This window comes from Alosa alosa, chromosome 2 (genome assembly GCF_017589495.1).
Source record: "Alosa alosa isolate M-15738 ecotype Scorff River chromosome 2, AALO_Geno_1.1, whole genome shotgun sequence".
Taxonomy (NCBI): Eukaryota; Metazoa; Chordata; class Actinopteri; order Clupeiformes; family Clupeidae; genus Alosa; species Alosa alosa.
In genome coordinates, this window is record NC_063190.1 from 12233297 (window position 1) to 12250188 (window position 16892).

The 16892-nt window shown below is 40.1% G+C and overlaps 1 protein-coding gene across 6 annotated transcripts in view; it reads right to left on the reverse strand.

The window, feature by feature from the left end:
* ntm (neurotrimin) overlaps positions 1 to 16892 on the reverse strand; it is a 223231-nt gene that overhangs the window by 27508 nt on the left and 178831 nt on the right. The window lies entirely within an intron of this gene.

Consider the following 16892-nt stretch of genomic DNA (forward strand, 5'->3'; position numbering starts at 1 on the left):
GAGTATCCATCCCCTCACTTATGCTTTTCAATAACCTTTTCTTTGAGTGGATTCGAGTGTTCTCTTGTCCTCATGGTAGAATTATAGCCAGGAATACTGATTGACCAGTGAGTGGACCTTCCAGACGCAGATGTCTTTATATTACTATACTATACACATTCTTTGCACTCAGGTGATCTCCATTTCACTAATTGTGAGACTATTAGAACCAATTGGCTGGACCAGGTATTTTTGCAATTGTTTATTTTGCATTATATATTTCTAATTCTAAAATGGATAGTTCCAGTCCTTGATTATGATTGGCTGAATCGCGTTCAATCCAGCACAAACATACACCTTGACAGCATTTCGTTCCTGCACTACCATAACTTAATGCAAAAGTAAAAGTAGCTTCATCCTGACGTTGCTTGGCAACCATTATGGGGTGCGTTTCTAGAAAAGTTAACAACAGATGTTGCTGAACCACCATGGTACGACGCAACTTGCGATCAAGCAACTATGTTGTTACACCTGTTTCTAGAAAGCACCGTACCTGTGTCGCAATTTGCTACTTCCGGTGTTCAAACAACGTAGTTCAAACAATGTTGCTGATGATGGTGGAATCAGTGGCAGCGTATAATACCCACACTACAGAGGCCAGCTGATATATAAACAGGACTACTGTTGATTAGCCATTTCAAAACATTTAGTGGCCACACCATGGATTTCACCAATAATTTCCACAAACCTCTGTCAGATAAAAGATAGCTCAGTCAAAGCCCTGTCAGACTAAATTAGCAGGGTAGGAAACCAAAGACAGAAGGCAAATGACAGTTTTCACATTCATGGATGTTCAATTAACACAGCTTCAGCAAAGCCACATCAACTAACAAAACACAACTTCAAGCTACAATCTTCCATCTGTCAGTCTGTAATCCAGTCTATTTGTGTGCGTGTTAGCCTGAAAATAATCTTCAGAAAAGAGTCTAGACAGCAATCTTCATATCAAATCAGAAAAATACAAATCATATAATCGACATACAGTCTGTAAAGTCAGTTTTTTTCTGTCTATCACCAACCACATTTGAACAGGGATACCTACACTATTTTCAAAAGAAATGTACAAAGTGCACATGAGTCAAATTCTCATAAGAATAAAAAAAAAAGTTGAGTGTCTTGGCACTGAGGTAAAAAACACACACATTAAAAAGAGAGACTTCACTCTGAAGAAGATAGACTTCCCTCAGGGTATTCCACACTTTCAAAAAAATATAAAACCTCTCAACTTTCTTGGAAATTTGATGAATTTTCAACTTCAACCAGAGGCTCATGATATGCTATCAAAACATGGCAAGAACCCTCCTTCCCCCTTTTTATTACTGCGTTTGATTTTCACTGTAAGGTGAATAATATTGATGATAAATTGTAGAATTTATATAAAAAAAAAAAGACTTTAGATTTAGCACTGAGTAAATATTTTATTAGCAGATGAATTAGGGTCCCAACCTAGAAAAGTTTGGGTCTGGAGTAAAGTTATGATTTGGGGGATGGCTGACAGGTACTTGACACACATTAAACATTAGCTTAGCTCAGAGGTTATTAAATATTTCCTTTACAGCTACTGACCGTTTACTGACTATTATCACAATATCCTAATGTCTGGGTGGGGCTTGCTATTATGCAACACACTTTGTGCAAACATCTCACTGCAAACGTCTTGTGAATTGCATTACTTTTTTAATATGCAAGTCTAATTTATCTCTGCAATGTCTCCACCAGAGGGTTATTCAAAGCCCTTTGGAGAGGTATGTTTGAGAGGCAGAGCAGACATTGATTGAGAATGCAAAAAGAGATGCTTGGTGAAGCAGGTGTCACTGGGTCAAGTGAATTAGCACACCTCTGTGATCCGGGGCTTAAAGGGGGCCGTTTACCTCCATACAACAACATTTCAACACCATGACCATAAATGAACATGCTTGTACCAAACATTTCACATTCATATTCACAGACTCGTAACAGCATTTATACTGTATGAACGTCCTCACACGGCCACACAGTCAGCTCAGCTACCCCACCCCCACCCTGCCTCCACCCTTCACAGATCCACCTTCTAGATCCTTCGGGGAAGTGTGTGTGTGTGTGCGTCTGTGTGTGCGTGTGTGTGTCTGTGGGTGCGTGTGTGGCACATCTAATCCTCTGCACTTATATCTCTTACAGTGTCAATCAGTGGAACAGAAGCAGCCGCCTCCTTAAAGCGGATCTACCCCACTGAGGACGCTCCACCTCCATGCACTCACTGCCGCATAATCATCCAGGAATCTTGTTCCAGACCAGGAGCCGTCCTGTCCGCAGTGTATTACAATACAGATAAGCCAGAAAATGCAGTAAACAAATACATTTAGTATTGGTCTTACATTATGCCAAAATATCTTGGCTATTAGGGTTTAGGGAGAATTTGGCCACTGGAGGTGAAATTCTTCACTCATTAAACATAGCCTAGTGGCTTCTCATGATCCTAGTCTGAGTGTAAGAGTGTACTTTTCCAAATAATGCTTTAAAGTTTGTGTGTGTGTGTGTGTGTGTGTGTGTGTGTGTGTGTGTGTGCGTGTGTGTGTGTGTGTCCGTGTCTGTGTGTGAGAGACTGTAAAAGAAAGAAGGTGCTACTTTACAACAAACATCCCATTTATTTTTTAGCTAATATGTAGCCTGTACATGGGTATAGTTTTGCTGCCTGAAGTAAAGATTTCATAACCTGAAGTAAAGTTCCATTAGCCTAGTGGACATGCTGGCATTTAACAAGTATCTAGTCCAGTTGTCACACTAAAATAAAATAATTTGAATATTTCATATGTTGTTTGCTGGGATAAAGAAAACAAATCTAATATAATATGTTACTGGGGAGCATATTTTGTAAGTAAGTATTATGCCTGGTCCAGCAGTTACAGCATTGTAAACTCATTTTAAGTTTCATTTCATGCATTTTAAACTAGGTTAAACTAGGCCAAACTAGGCTAAATCAGTGTGCAGGGCAATCATGTAGAAGCCCTGCCAGCTTCACCATAGCTTCCCTGCCTTCCCAGCATGTATCCACTTGCATATCAACAGATCAACACTGGCTTAAAATAATTAATCTAAAAATGAAATAATACCCTTTTCATTGTGTTTTTCTAGCCTCAATAATTTACTACTGTGGCAAAACTCGATGGAATAACTGTTCATTTTGTGATCACTGATGTTTACTTATTAAGTTTGATACACAAAATTAAATGTTTGTTCTGTTTCAGTTTCAAGCAACTGACGTGATAATGCAAAGGATCAACATATTCACCGGTGTAACTTAATTTCTGCCCGAGGTGTCAGTTAGGCAGTGAAGAGTGAAAACACATTCAATTACAGTCGATGTGTTTACAAAACGACAACTTTCACGGAATGTCGTCTCTTATACACGCTACCATTGAACAATGGCAAGCTCCCTCCCCCTCTTCCTTAACGAGACAAAATGGCTTATCATAGATTCACAAGCTCTAATGTTTGATTCACAGCTGCAGAATGATTGTTTTCATCGACTCCAAATGTCAGATGATTTGACATGCAAATGGTGACCTCTCTGAGACACTGATTAGGATGCAAATTCCAAAACACACCAAGGCCTGGTAGGCCGCATGTATGAGCTTTGCTGCATGGCTGGGAATTGGCTGGAATTAAGAACTCCAGCAAGTGAACAAAATGGGATACATGCCTTAAAGACTGTGTGTTCTCAGAAATATGTTGAACATGGTCAAACGATCAATATTTTAAAAAGAAAAAAGAGAACTATGTGCCAGAAAGGATATCTACAATGACCCATAAGTGCTGGCTTGGACTCATTCTCTTGAGGCAATTTAAACATTATTCAAATTCAATTGAGTTAAAATATTGTAATTAGAGGGACAGGCGCAAAAAACATAGCCTATAAAGTGCCCAAGTAAATTTCTCTTTCAGCTTGAAATACACAGTAGGTCCTTCAATGCTACACTTGCCTTATCAACCCAACATTCACAGTAGTTAATTTCCCCAGCAGTTTAACATCTATCCCAAAAGCTCTTCAGAGTTCTAGCTTTTCAAACCCTGCTTCCCACACGAAAGCCATTAAGCACAGTAGTGTGGCTTAGTGGTGCGGCTCATCTCACTAGAGCTTCGTAAGAGTTCATCAGGATCTGTGGCTCTCTGAGTTTGACATGTCATGCGGATGGCATTTAAATATGAAGCACCCCGAGTCTGCTGTTCATTTCATCTAAATTGCATACAGCTGTTCAGGTTTCATCTAAACACAGTTTTGAATGTGGAATACTAAAAAGAAAATTAGTTTGCTTACATCATATGATGCTAGCTGAGTCATACTTACAATGGCACAGGCATACGGCATACAATCACATGTACTACCACATGATCAAAATCATATGTACCTGAAAGTCAAACAGATTTATTTTGCTTAATTGCATGCATTGCAACCATGTATTTCAGTTATCTCACTCTTATCTTACTCTTACGTTCCTCATACACATTGTGCTTGTGGCTGGTTTCATCACTGCACTGTGTTCATTTCTAGAAGCATGGGGCCACTTTTTCCTTGGTCCTGGAAAGTGCTGTTATGGGAGTATGGGATCAAGTTGGCATGCTTGTGTTTCTTACAGCGCACACACAACTCGCACTGCAGTTTCACCTAAAGGAAAAGACAAGACACTAATCTGTCCGAGCCAAGCCTGGCGGTTTCGCCTCAGTCTCTCTCAAACAATTGCCAGGGAAACGTTACCGTGATGAGGCGCATAGGTCTCAGTTTTCGAGAATCTGATCTTACGAGACATACGCCAGATCATCTCCTCAAATGCCCTCTAAGAGGGCTCTCAGTGGGTGGGCTTAAAGACACACAGTCCCCTCAATCCCTCTGTCCCTCGCTCTCCCCCTCTCTCCATGACAAACCCCGGATCTGAGCAGAGGAGGATAACAGCACTGAAGTCGCTGAAGTATCATCAAGTTATACAGAGTTCTGCTGCACTGGTTTGACAGCAGAGAGGAAGCTCTCCATTGCACGCTGTGTAATGGCACTCAACGAGGCTACTTCAAAAGGCAGCCTTGTATGCAGAGAAAAAACAAACCCTGGCTTGTACAAGAAGGACACTTCTGTCACAACCAGAGTCTAGCATGTACAGTCTAGTATGGGAAGGAGTTGTTTTGACACATATATATGCCAAGAGAAGGAAAGGCCTCATGGATGATATATTCTCCCAAGGCACTTTACCATAGCAGTAATTAGCATCCAGTCTCCGCCCGAATCCTCAGCAACCCCTTTTGTTTGAAGCCATTATTCTGATGAGGGGTTCACTTGCAGGGCCAGATGTCGTCTGCCTTGTTGGCGGGAGCTGCTCCTTTCTAATGATCTTCGACTCCAGCTATTCTTTCTGTGTGGAGGAAAATGATCCCGCATCCTTATTATCGTTGTCTGCCACACCAACAATCCAGGAAGTGAAAACTTTTGTAAAAAGTGAACTTTTTCTGGACTTCTTCTATGCCCTGAAGCTCCTGTGTAACTGAACAATCGCTTTCTAAAGCAACAGCTGCTTCAAGGACACCTTCACTGTGGCTGACATGCTTTCCTGCCTCCGCCACCCTAACAGGGCAGGAGGCATTGCGTCTGACCCTGTGACTGAAAAGAAACCTCTCCCAGGGTCCTCTCTCGTATCATTAATGTCATCTTTACTGCTTAATGCCTCACGTTGAACTTTATTATGACCTCCGTTGAGTCCCTTGGGTCTGATTTCAGTCTTTCCTCTGTAAAGGCAAGGACGTAGCGAATGTGTTACAGAACTCCTGTAATCATAAAGCTTGCCTTCACGGATGTTGTAGAAACAAGTCAAGGGCATGTTTTAGCTCTGAATATCTTTAAGAGATTGGCATGTACAAACGACATATGGCACTGATGTCATACAGCTATGCTTTTGTGAGAGTAGCAATTACAGTTTGGTTCCCCCCACAATTACCTCCCGGCAACACATTGTGATTGGCTGACAGGGATGCTAATTAGCACCATTAACCCACAATAAATGTGCTTTGTAATGTAACAACAGTTAATGTTAGCCTATCTCACCTTGCTTACTAGTGATCAAAAAGGAACAAACACGGCTTTCAAGGCTCAGGGCCAAAACAGCTCATGTATTATAAGCGTACAGACCACGTATACATTGCTTATTATGAACTGGATACCTTCACAAATGTCTTAGCGAGGGACATAAGGCCATCCTTAAAAATATTTTTGTTTGCAGTAACAGCCAAAAAAAAATAAAAATGGGTCGGTAGGTAGGTAAATATTTTTTTTTTTTTTTTCAAGATTCAAAGTAAAAAAAAAAGTTCAATTTTGGTCATGGTGATTACCTAGGAATGAATTTACACAAATGTGCATATCGTGACGTAACTGACTGGGTCTTCAACCCGTGCCTTCAGGCGCACCATTGCAAACCTCATTCTGATGCAGGTTATATAGACCAGCCTTTCTCAAACTTCTTTGACCTGAGGCCCGGTCATGGCAGACTTTTGGGTCATCTACTCATCTACATGTATCCAGAAAGAAGGCTACAATAGCTCTTGGCCACGTTATATTGAAATTTGACTATACAATACTCAATGCTATACAGTGTATTATACAGTCTCTGCTCTGTTTCTAAGGAAGTTCCAAAAAACAACGTCGTTCTATTAAGTTTCGTTAAATAAATAAATAAATAGCCTTCCAACAGGTTGAAGCGGAGCTTTGATACCAACGTTATCGATTAGTTTCATTGAATGAATGCTCATACCACCACTTAATTGTAGGGCTCCATGTTTAATGACATCGATAGCAGAAACGTTTTTTTTTTTTCGTCGATCCGCGGTTTCTTGATCAACTGCGCAGCAAATTATCAGATGAAGCACCGGGCCTAATTTCCTCCACGACTCCGCGGACCAGCAGTCTCCATGTTGTGGACCCATATTTTGAGAAATGCTGAATAGACCACAACCAATTTCAATACTCCGACACGGTCACCGCTAGACTAGGGGAGAAGGGATGAGAAAAGATCTGGCCACAGTTCTTCCAGAACTTCGTAACAGCGTTATCAGTTTGTGTGAATGAAACGAAGTGACATGCGTAAAACCAATGGTGTAGAGATGACGCCACAGGTTTTTTTTTTTAAGTGAGCCACGTTTGCATGTAGGTAATTTATATTCACAATACTTGGGCCTACTAAAAGAACTATTATTTTATTGCATTTGTATTGGTTGTTTAGAGTAAAAAAAAAACAATCGGTCGGTATTAACGCAAGTTTACAACCGGCAAGTCGGTCGGACTAAAAGGGGAAAAAAAATAATATTTGGGTCGGTTCTAAATTGACAGGGTCGGTCGGGTTACGGCAAACGAAAATATTTTTAAGGATGGCCTAATTATCTGAACAGTGAATAATTTTACCCTGAGGTAGGCTACAACATGTGGTACAGTAGGTTCCAACATATCTCAGGCACTGACACTAAGGCCTTCTCACCAGACCAACACTTTATCTTTCACACAAGTCACCTCATACAGTTAATATCTATTGTTTTGCAGACACTTTTTATTCAAAGTGTCACTGATTATGCAACTGTGGGTTATCAAACCGGGGCCAACTCTACCACAGCTACACCATGCCAATTATTCATGACCTTCAGATTATGAATTATAATGGTGCAAGGTGATGTACAGCAAGTGCTGGTCCAGTCATGAAGTGTATGTCATAAAGTCCTGGGCTTTATCATACAGCATCAATTCCCCAGTAATTGACACATCCAGTGTTTTCCTTCCTTCTCTGCCATGTTTAGCCCAAATATGAACTGAGCAACATTTCAACATGGAAGAAAATCCCAGAAACAAGGCTTTTCTCACGCGCTCCTGATCCCTACAGTGAGTGAGTCAGGGGAGCAACTGCAGTGAGACAGACTAAACAATGTTTCATGCAGCCTCATAACCTTCGGCAATTCTTCCCTGTCTTCCCTCATAAATGTAGATGACAGCAGTAGCTTAGGAAAGCTTTGTGGGGATTAGTATAAGTTGTCTCTCTCCTTGACCTCAATGCTCAGGAACAAAAATGTGGTAAAAAAAACTAAACTCACGGCTTTTCAGCTGGTGTCAGGGTGTTTTGATTTGAATGAATTAGAGCTGGCATAAACATATTACGCCTCCGCAAGCATGATCATTGCGGTGTTCACACCCACAGTTACCAAATCCGCTTGAGACGACAAATTAACACAAGAATGGATGCATAAAGATACTTGGCAGTTTTTGAGTGTTCAACCAAGCTTGAAAATGGAGGAAACAGATGAAAAAAGGAAAACAAATCTAACAATACCTAATGATTCTACATCTGTTAAATTCCAAATGATATTTCCATCCCCTGGCAACACACAGCTGTTGAAAATCGGAGTTCCCTCGGCAACAAAGACGTAAAAAAAATATCTTTGATGTTTGATGCTGATTAACATGTGTAATGTAGGTACGCCTTCCCATTTTAAACCATGAACTCATGACAAGCAGTCCTTCCCATCTCTCTCTTTCTCTCTCTCTCTCTCTCTCTCTCTCTCTCTCTCTCTCTCTCTCTCTCTCTTCTGAGTTGTACAGACTGACTGTAGAGAAACCCAACACACTTTTGTCAAATTCAGCCAATTATATTCTAGGATTCTCTAGATGCCCATTCTGTATGTGAACAGGAGAAATATGGCTCTGTAAATGGTAAACATTGGCCACATAGCTGGTTTCAAGCTGGATGGTCCATTTTCAACTCTCTTTGTACATTTGCCCATCTTTTGAAATGATTTAATACACAACCCCTCCACACACAGACACACACAATCAATACAGGACATCTCATGTTTTGAGCATATGCTTCACCCAAACTGTCAGATGAAAGTAAGTTACATCTCACACCCTGTTGATTTTGAGCACATACTGTATACAACAGTTAGGTCTCGTTGAACTATGTATTCATTTCTGATTGGACGAGAGGCATTCCATGAGTGCCGATATGTCAGGACTTCCCCCACTCAGGCTCTTCACCGCAACTAATCATGGCGTATTTTGCATTGAATTGTCCGTTGTCAACGTTACATTCATTCAAAGCAGCAATTTCAGCGTTTTGACAGTTGAGTGAGAAAATGGAGTGAATGGAGTATGGTGAAAGTTTAATTTAGCATGTGATGCATAGACAAGCAAGTAGGCTATTCAGATTATTGTGTGCACAAGCACATATAGCCGATCACTGTACTTGGCTGTCGAATGATTCGTTGCGTTGCTTGGCAACAGAAGACACCAAGACTAAAGATTGGAACTATTTTTTGGGGTGGAGGATGAACAAACAAAAATATAAATAAAAGATAGAAAACACAATTTGATGTCTTTAAACTATAGTAGTCCGTAGAAGAACTGTTGCAAAAAAGTAATATGGCATGCGTGACTGTGGCACTGGTGACAGATTTCGCCATCGCTATAATTACCAGCAGCATTCGGCCTACATGTACGTCCTTGTGCCAATGGCCGAATCACAGCCATGGCAATATCTGTTAATATCAGTCTCACTCGTGCCATATTGCTTAAGTGTACACTGACAGAATGAGATATCATCTGTGTCTGCATTCTGTGTTTATGTCAGATGTTCTAAAATAACAGAAATGTAGTTGGACTAAAAGTTCCATCCAGTCAATAGTACCTGTATACACCCTGGTCCACCATAATGCAATTTCCCCAAATTATGCCATTATTGAATCAATTTATCACCTCTTCCAATGAGGTTATGTTTTCAAGTCAAGTCAAGTCAAGTTTATTTATATAGCACATTTCATACACAGAGGTCATTCAATGTGCTTTACATAAACAAAACCAAACGATAATAACAAATAAAAGCATAGAAGGGCAATATAGTCAAAGAATAGTTAAAAGGTAAAGATCATAATAAAAAGAAAACATAAAACACAAGGTAAAATCATTTAAAAATAAAGAATAATTAGTAAGCAAAAACACAGGCAAAAGTAGTAAAAAAAGTAATAAAAGACAAAGTAGAATAATTATCGAGGCAGATTCAGATTCAGTGTTTGTTTCTCTATACAGGCTTATGCAAGAACTACTGGCCCTAATTTTCATAGTAGAATGCCCCAGGAATGTCCTGGTCAGTTTTGGACTGGCTCCAAATCACAGACCGGATCATCAAATTTAGTTTCACTTTCACAAACATAGCACAATACGGCATTTGGTCTACGAGATCTAGCCTCTCCAAGTGCCCTACTACTTTAAAGTGATTTAAAGCGGTCTGATGAAATGTAGGCAGCCAGAGGCGATTAGAACTGCATCAGCCAGTATTGTATTTTTAACAACTTGTTTCAATTAATTTGCACAAGGGTGTATTATCAACAGTCACAGTTGGTCCAGATGCACTCTTTATTGTTCAGCATTGACCTTAGCTGCCATTATCCACCATGGTTTTAAAATTACTGACCACACACAATTTCATGCCATTATCCACTATGGTTTTGAAATTACTGACCACACACCATTTCATGCCATTATCCACCATGGTTTTGAAATTACTGACCACACACCATTTCATGTAAATTTTCTTGGAATACCTGAGGAGTACAATACCAGATATCAGAACAAGTCTGTGATCAAAATCCAGAGAACTCCTACTGGGCTTTAAAGAACTTGCAACAAAAAGGGGCTGCACTACACCAAACAAACAAGATATTTTGATCTTTAATGTAACCTATCATCAATTTTTTATTTCCTCACAAAATAAACACAAGGATGAAAGAAAGAAGCTATCCATATGTGTTGTATATACTTAGGCCTATACAACGTACTGTAAATACCGGTAGTTAAAGTGGCATTCAAAGGATGTCGTCATGAAGTCTGAAATATCTTTGAAATATTTTGATCTACAGTATGGTTAAATCATGGTTCACTCCCACCCACTGTGGACTGTTACTTACTCTTTTATAATGAAATAATTTAGTCTGTTCTCAATAGCTTTTGTCAAACAGCATGCCGCTGTGGTATTTTGCAAGAACATTATGTCCAAGCATTGTATAGTGCCTAACCTTAACCATCAGAGCTGTCTCAATCAGGCTGCTATTCAGACCAGTGTTGCCACGGCAACAGATCCCATCTTTCTTTTTTCTATTTGCTAAATGCAAGCGATCGGAGTCATTTAACTGGAAGTACATTTAATTGAAACCTCAGAAAGAGGCAAAAAAGGCAAGTGTGACAGTTCTATACAGTGGAGGAGTGTTCAGAGATGTCAAAAAGAAGTATTTCCGAGGTAATTTCTCTCTGCCACCTTTGAGCGGCACATGATTCATGTACCCAAACTTTCTCTTATTCGACTAGCATAAAAGTCAATGAGCTTTTGTGTTATGCCTCCCAAACGGTTATGTATTTATGTCCAATGTAAAAGCAGCTATTTTTCAAGTATGTCTGCTGTTAAAGTATAAACTGTCCTTTATGCCACAGGGAATGAAAAAGGTACAGTGGTGCCATAACTGAACTTGGTAACACTTTATTTTAATGTGTCGCTGTTACAGTGTACTTAGGTACAGTGGTACAACCTGTGTAACAACATGTACTATCAGGTACTATCATTGTACTTGCATTATGTATTTGTGGGTACCTACATATAGTTGTTACATTGTAATACTGAGTGCTTTTACAAAACTTTGCCAATTTGCCTACATTTTCATCAGAGGCAAAGAGCTGACCTGAGACCTGCTGGATGGGGTAAATCGGGTCATGATCGATTTGATATACAAAGCATGCTTAGCTCCAGTCAAGGCCTCATTGTCTTCAGTGTACATGTAACAGCTGTGCTGCTACAACCTTGTTACTCTTTGATACAGTAAAAAAAACCGGAACAGGTCTTGTCTTGGAACAGGTCTACTAATTCACATGTACTGTGTGGTGTAACAGCAGACACGTTTCAACACATCAATTACAGGATGCATAACATCATTGACAGGATGTATATATGTAGATGTAAGTACTTAACTGGTACACTTTATTTTAATGGGTTTATTCCACTGTACCAAAAGAGTAATAAATGTGTACCAACACAGTTGATACATGTACTATAGTATGTCGGGTAATGGCAGACATGTTCCAAGACACCAATGACACAACATACATGTAATATGTAATTGTAAGTACTTAACTGGAACACTTCATTTTAATGGGTTTATGCCACTGTATCAAAGAGCAATAAGTGTGTACCAACACAGTTGATATATGTACTATGTAGTGAATTAGTAGACCTGTTCCAAGACATCGAAGACATAACATACATGTCATATGTACATGTAAGTAATTAACTGGTACACTTAATAGGTTTATTCCATTGTATCAAAGAGTAACAAGGTTGTAGCAGCACAGCTGTTACATGTACACTGAAGACAATGAGGCCTAGACTGGAGCTAAGAATGCTTTGTATATCAAATCTATCATAACCAGATTTACCCCATCCAGCAGGTCTCAGGTCAGCTCTTTGCCTCTGATGAAAATTTAGGCAAATTGGCAAGGTTTTGTAAAAGCACTCAGTATTACAATGTAACAACTATATGTAGGTACCCACAAATACATAATGCAAGTACAATGATAGTACCTGATAGTACATGTTGTTACACAGGTTGTACCACTGTACCTAATTAGGTAGGTACACTGTAACAGCGACACATTAAAATAAAGTGTTACCCTGAACTTATCTTTCAGTTATTGCCCTGGTATTTTCTTCATTTGCCTAAACAGTAGACTGAACTGAACAGAAAAATAGCTCACTCCGTACAGCATGCATATGCATAGACATATGTGGCATATTTTGAGTGCTGCCACAACAGCACACTTGTTTATCAGTCGGAGAAATCTCATCACACATTTGACGCACCATGACAAAAGCTGAAGGGATGAAGTGCAAATCCTGAGAGAGCTGCCAAAATCAAAGTGTCAGGCACAACTGAAATAAGACAGCAGCAAATGTTTTTTGGGTGTCATGGGTGCTTTTACGATGAGCAATTTAAGGAACGCTAGGTCAACAGATACACTAAATCTCATAGGAGACACTGGCTACCAGTGTTACTGAATCTTCAAGTCAGTGGCTGGATATAAGTGGCATTACAATATATTAGCCACATGCCACCTAACTGCAGATGAAGTTCTGCAGCAAATTGTTCATTATTGTCTCTATCCCAAGTAAATTGCAAGCCCATTTGTCACCCTGTGCTGGGCCTCGCACTCAACTTAGGAGACTAATGGAGAAGCCTCCCTTACTGTGCAGATTAATGACATTATGGTCAGAGGAGGCGCCACACTGTACAGAACTAGACCACAGCTGATAGCATCCAGGACCCCAAGGAAGTCTCATAAATTACTACACAACTTGGTCCTTTTTTGATCAGACACATTTGTGGCTGTTGACTATGACAACACTCGCTCTGGCTACATTCACATTCTAGAAGACTGGTCAGCCAATAGGGTGTAGGAGTGAATGAGAAAACCCAGAGATAGATAAGCCTAAATCAATGCAGCCTTTCATATATAAAAATGACATTCTGCTTGCACAGGGTGTCATCCTATATGAGGCAGAGAATGAATTGACATCCTCTAATGAGAAATGGTGAGTTCAACATCTTGGCATTTTCCTTTGGCACATTTGTGAGTCAGTCTTTGTAAGAAGTGGGCGTGGTCAGGAGCAGTGGCAACATCAACGCCCGACAATCGTCCAGCCCAGGTTCCATTCCGGAATCCACTGTTGCCTTTGTGTTGTTTTTTAGTGTCTGCTGAATATGACTCGATTTTAACTTTCTGAAGGAAAGAAGGCCTTTTTGATTGCTTTCCACTGAAGAACTGTCCTTAGGGTGCACTTCTCCACCAGCAGCAAACAGCCCACTAGTGCATGTAGCAAGTGCTGTCCTGGCTGGTTAAAGCTGTATAGTGTCTTCCATTAGAGAATTGATTGCACAAAGGAGGAGGAATTCATATCAGTGCATTCTTCATGTAAGAATGTTTCATTTTGGTCAGTTATGTCAAATCCGAGGTTCTTTCTTTTTCAGAGTGTTTTCGTCCCGGCACATACTTTATCAGAAATCCTTGAATCTTTCCACAAAGCACATACAGTATGTCACACTTTCTCCATTCAGTAGGCAGACTATGGGGGTGCTAGCTAACCAAGAACACTCACCTACGTCCTATCCAAATATTAAGGCAAACAAACTGCCGAGGGGAGTAAAAGTGAGTTTCAGGTTTATAAAAAATGCATGTAGAGCCAATTGATGCTGTCTGTGCAATAGTTGTACATAGAGAAATCAATAGTAGAACACACCCTTAATGTGTTGGTGAATCCTCTTGACAGCAGATAGGTAATCTCTCAAGTAAAACTACCACCTAAAATAAGTCTTTCGGTGCCATATCAACAATTTTATATGGCATTTCACTGTGTTTCATCAGATACTTTTTTTCCCTTTTTGTTAGCCATTGGTTTAACACATTTGATAATTTGACTCCATCTTCCTGAAACTATTATGTAGAAAAAACATCACATTCTCCTCTCTGTTCCCCTGGCTCTGATTTGAGGCAACACAATGCACAATAAGTCTTTTACCTTAAAATAATGGCTTCAAATTCATTCAGGCGCTTCACTGACTCATAATATGGAAAATGGAGTGTCTTACATTAGTGCATGCCTGGAGAGATTAATATTGCACTATGTAACGTTGTTGATCAGGTAGGATCATAACCTGTTTAGTCCTTTTTTGACTAACTGGGCAACGTCTTAGCATGGTGTTGAATATTGATGTGAAAGGGCATATCTCTCAATATCTCAGTCTCTCTTTAACATCAAAATCTGTATCTCTATCTATTCAGCCAACAAAAGCAGTGCTCGAATTACGTGGGAGCCAGAGGCAGCCGAGCTCCCATAGAGTGAGGACTGGCTCCCATGAAAGCAACAAAGTCAAAAATCTGAGGGGGTCTCTCATATCTGAAGGTGTCTGGCATTGCAATTTAATCTTAAACAACTGCTCATTATCCATCTCTGTGTGATCTGTTACCATTAAAGACATTAAATTAAAATATAGGCTACTACGGGACATAGACCTACCCTACGCTCTTGAACGCAGCATGACACTTCACCACCACACCACTAGACTATATGAGCAAACCGTATCCGATCGTTTTGACAGCACTCGCAAATCTGAAGAAGTCACCCTGCTTTGATGCGAGTGTTTTGTCTATTTACATAGGCATTCATTGGGCTAGCCTATATGGTTTGATTTGTGCTGAAAAGTCCTATTTGCTGTTGAACTTGCGCTTCACCTCTTCTATGTTGATTGACAAAGCCATAAATTATGGCCCATAATGCAGCCTACAATGATTGTGTTGTCTGATGATCTGTAGCTATCCTCTGCCATTCAGAGCTCCAGAAAGTTCCCAGATATTTTGAAACACCCGTTAGCAATCTCTGATGTCGGAATATTCAATGGCTACCTGACATCTCAGTGCAAACTCCAAAATTGTTCGTCTATTTATTTTCCACGGTTCAACAATACTAGAACATAGTTTGGCTGCAATGGCTTATAATTTCTGCCAGTTAGTGCTTTTTCCCTGTGTATAAGTTATACTACATGCATTATTGTGTTTGACACTGAGATAGCCTATCTGAGACGGTGGTCTGGTTCAAATGAGTCACGTTGTGAAATTGAGAATGGCACAGACTAAATTGTTTAGTCTATTTCTTTGTATTGTGAAATCGAAATGAAATATGGACTATTACAATCAATAATATGTTGAAATTAATTAAAAGCAATTCATTTCTATGAAAAATCTATGTCTGTTGTGTGCGTGTGTCAAGGTAAAGCCTAGGCCTACCGTGCGCATATATTGTACGCCTAGGCTATTTCATCGCCTTGTTAGGCTATGCACGGGGTGTGCCAACTTTTTATGAGATAGAGAGACCCCCTTAAAGACAAAAAGATAATTCGAGCCCTGAACAAAAGGAAACCAGAAACCCGAAATGTGCGTGGTTTACACCAGACGCTGTGTGAAACTAGGCAGAGGCTGCATTTTGGAACCTAATATTATTGCATCATCTGGGAATCTGCTACACTTATCTACATGTGACAATGTTAATAGGCTGCTCTTTAATGAATGCCTCTAACATGTATCAGCAAAATCTATTCTAATGTTGAGCCTGTACACACATGGGGAAAAACAAACAAACAGACAAACAAACAAAGACAAATGGAATCTGGCTAGCTGTGAGCATAAGTATACAGTAGGCCTACAACATAACCACTATGGGGTATAAGCAAGCCTACACAGAGAGTGCCACACCAAAAATACTAAGCGCCTGGATAATTTACAGCACATGATGCATGTCAATATTAGTCATTTTCAGTGAAATTACACTAAATATCAGCACTTCCCTTGAGCTCCTTTCAGCAGCAATTTATCAGCGTATTGACAACAATAAACTACACTAGCAAACCTCCATGTAATCACGAAGAGGCTCAGTTTCCACGGGGACCAGGTTTGAAGCTAGGTCATTTCCCCAACACACACCTCAGCCTTCTCGTCTTCTTAGGTGCCTTGCTCAAGGGCACTTCAGCCGTTCCTACTGGTCGGGGTTCGAAACGGCAACCCTCCGGCAACCCTCATGATACGCTCCTATGCAAGCAGCACCATCAGATTAACCTCACCCAAGTCCAACTATGAGAGCTAACAAGAGCAATGGGATCCTGAATCCTGGCGTTTCAATAAACTGACCAGAATTGACCCCAAGCTCTTCGTGAATATGACTATGGGTAATTAAAAGTGGGCCAGCTTGGCACGGCTTGGCTCAGCTCAG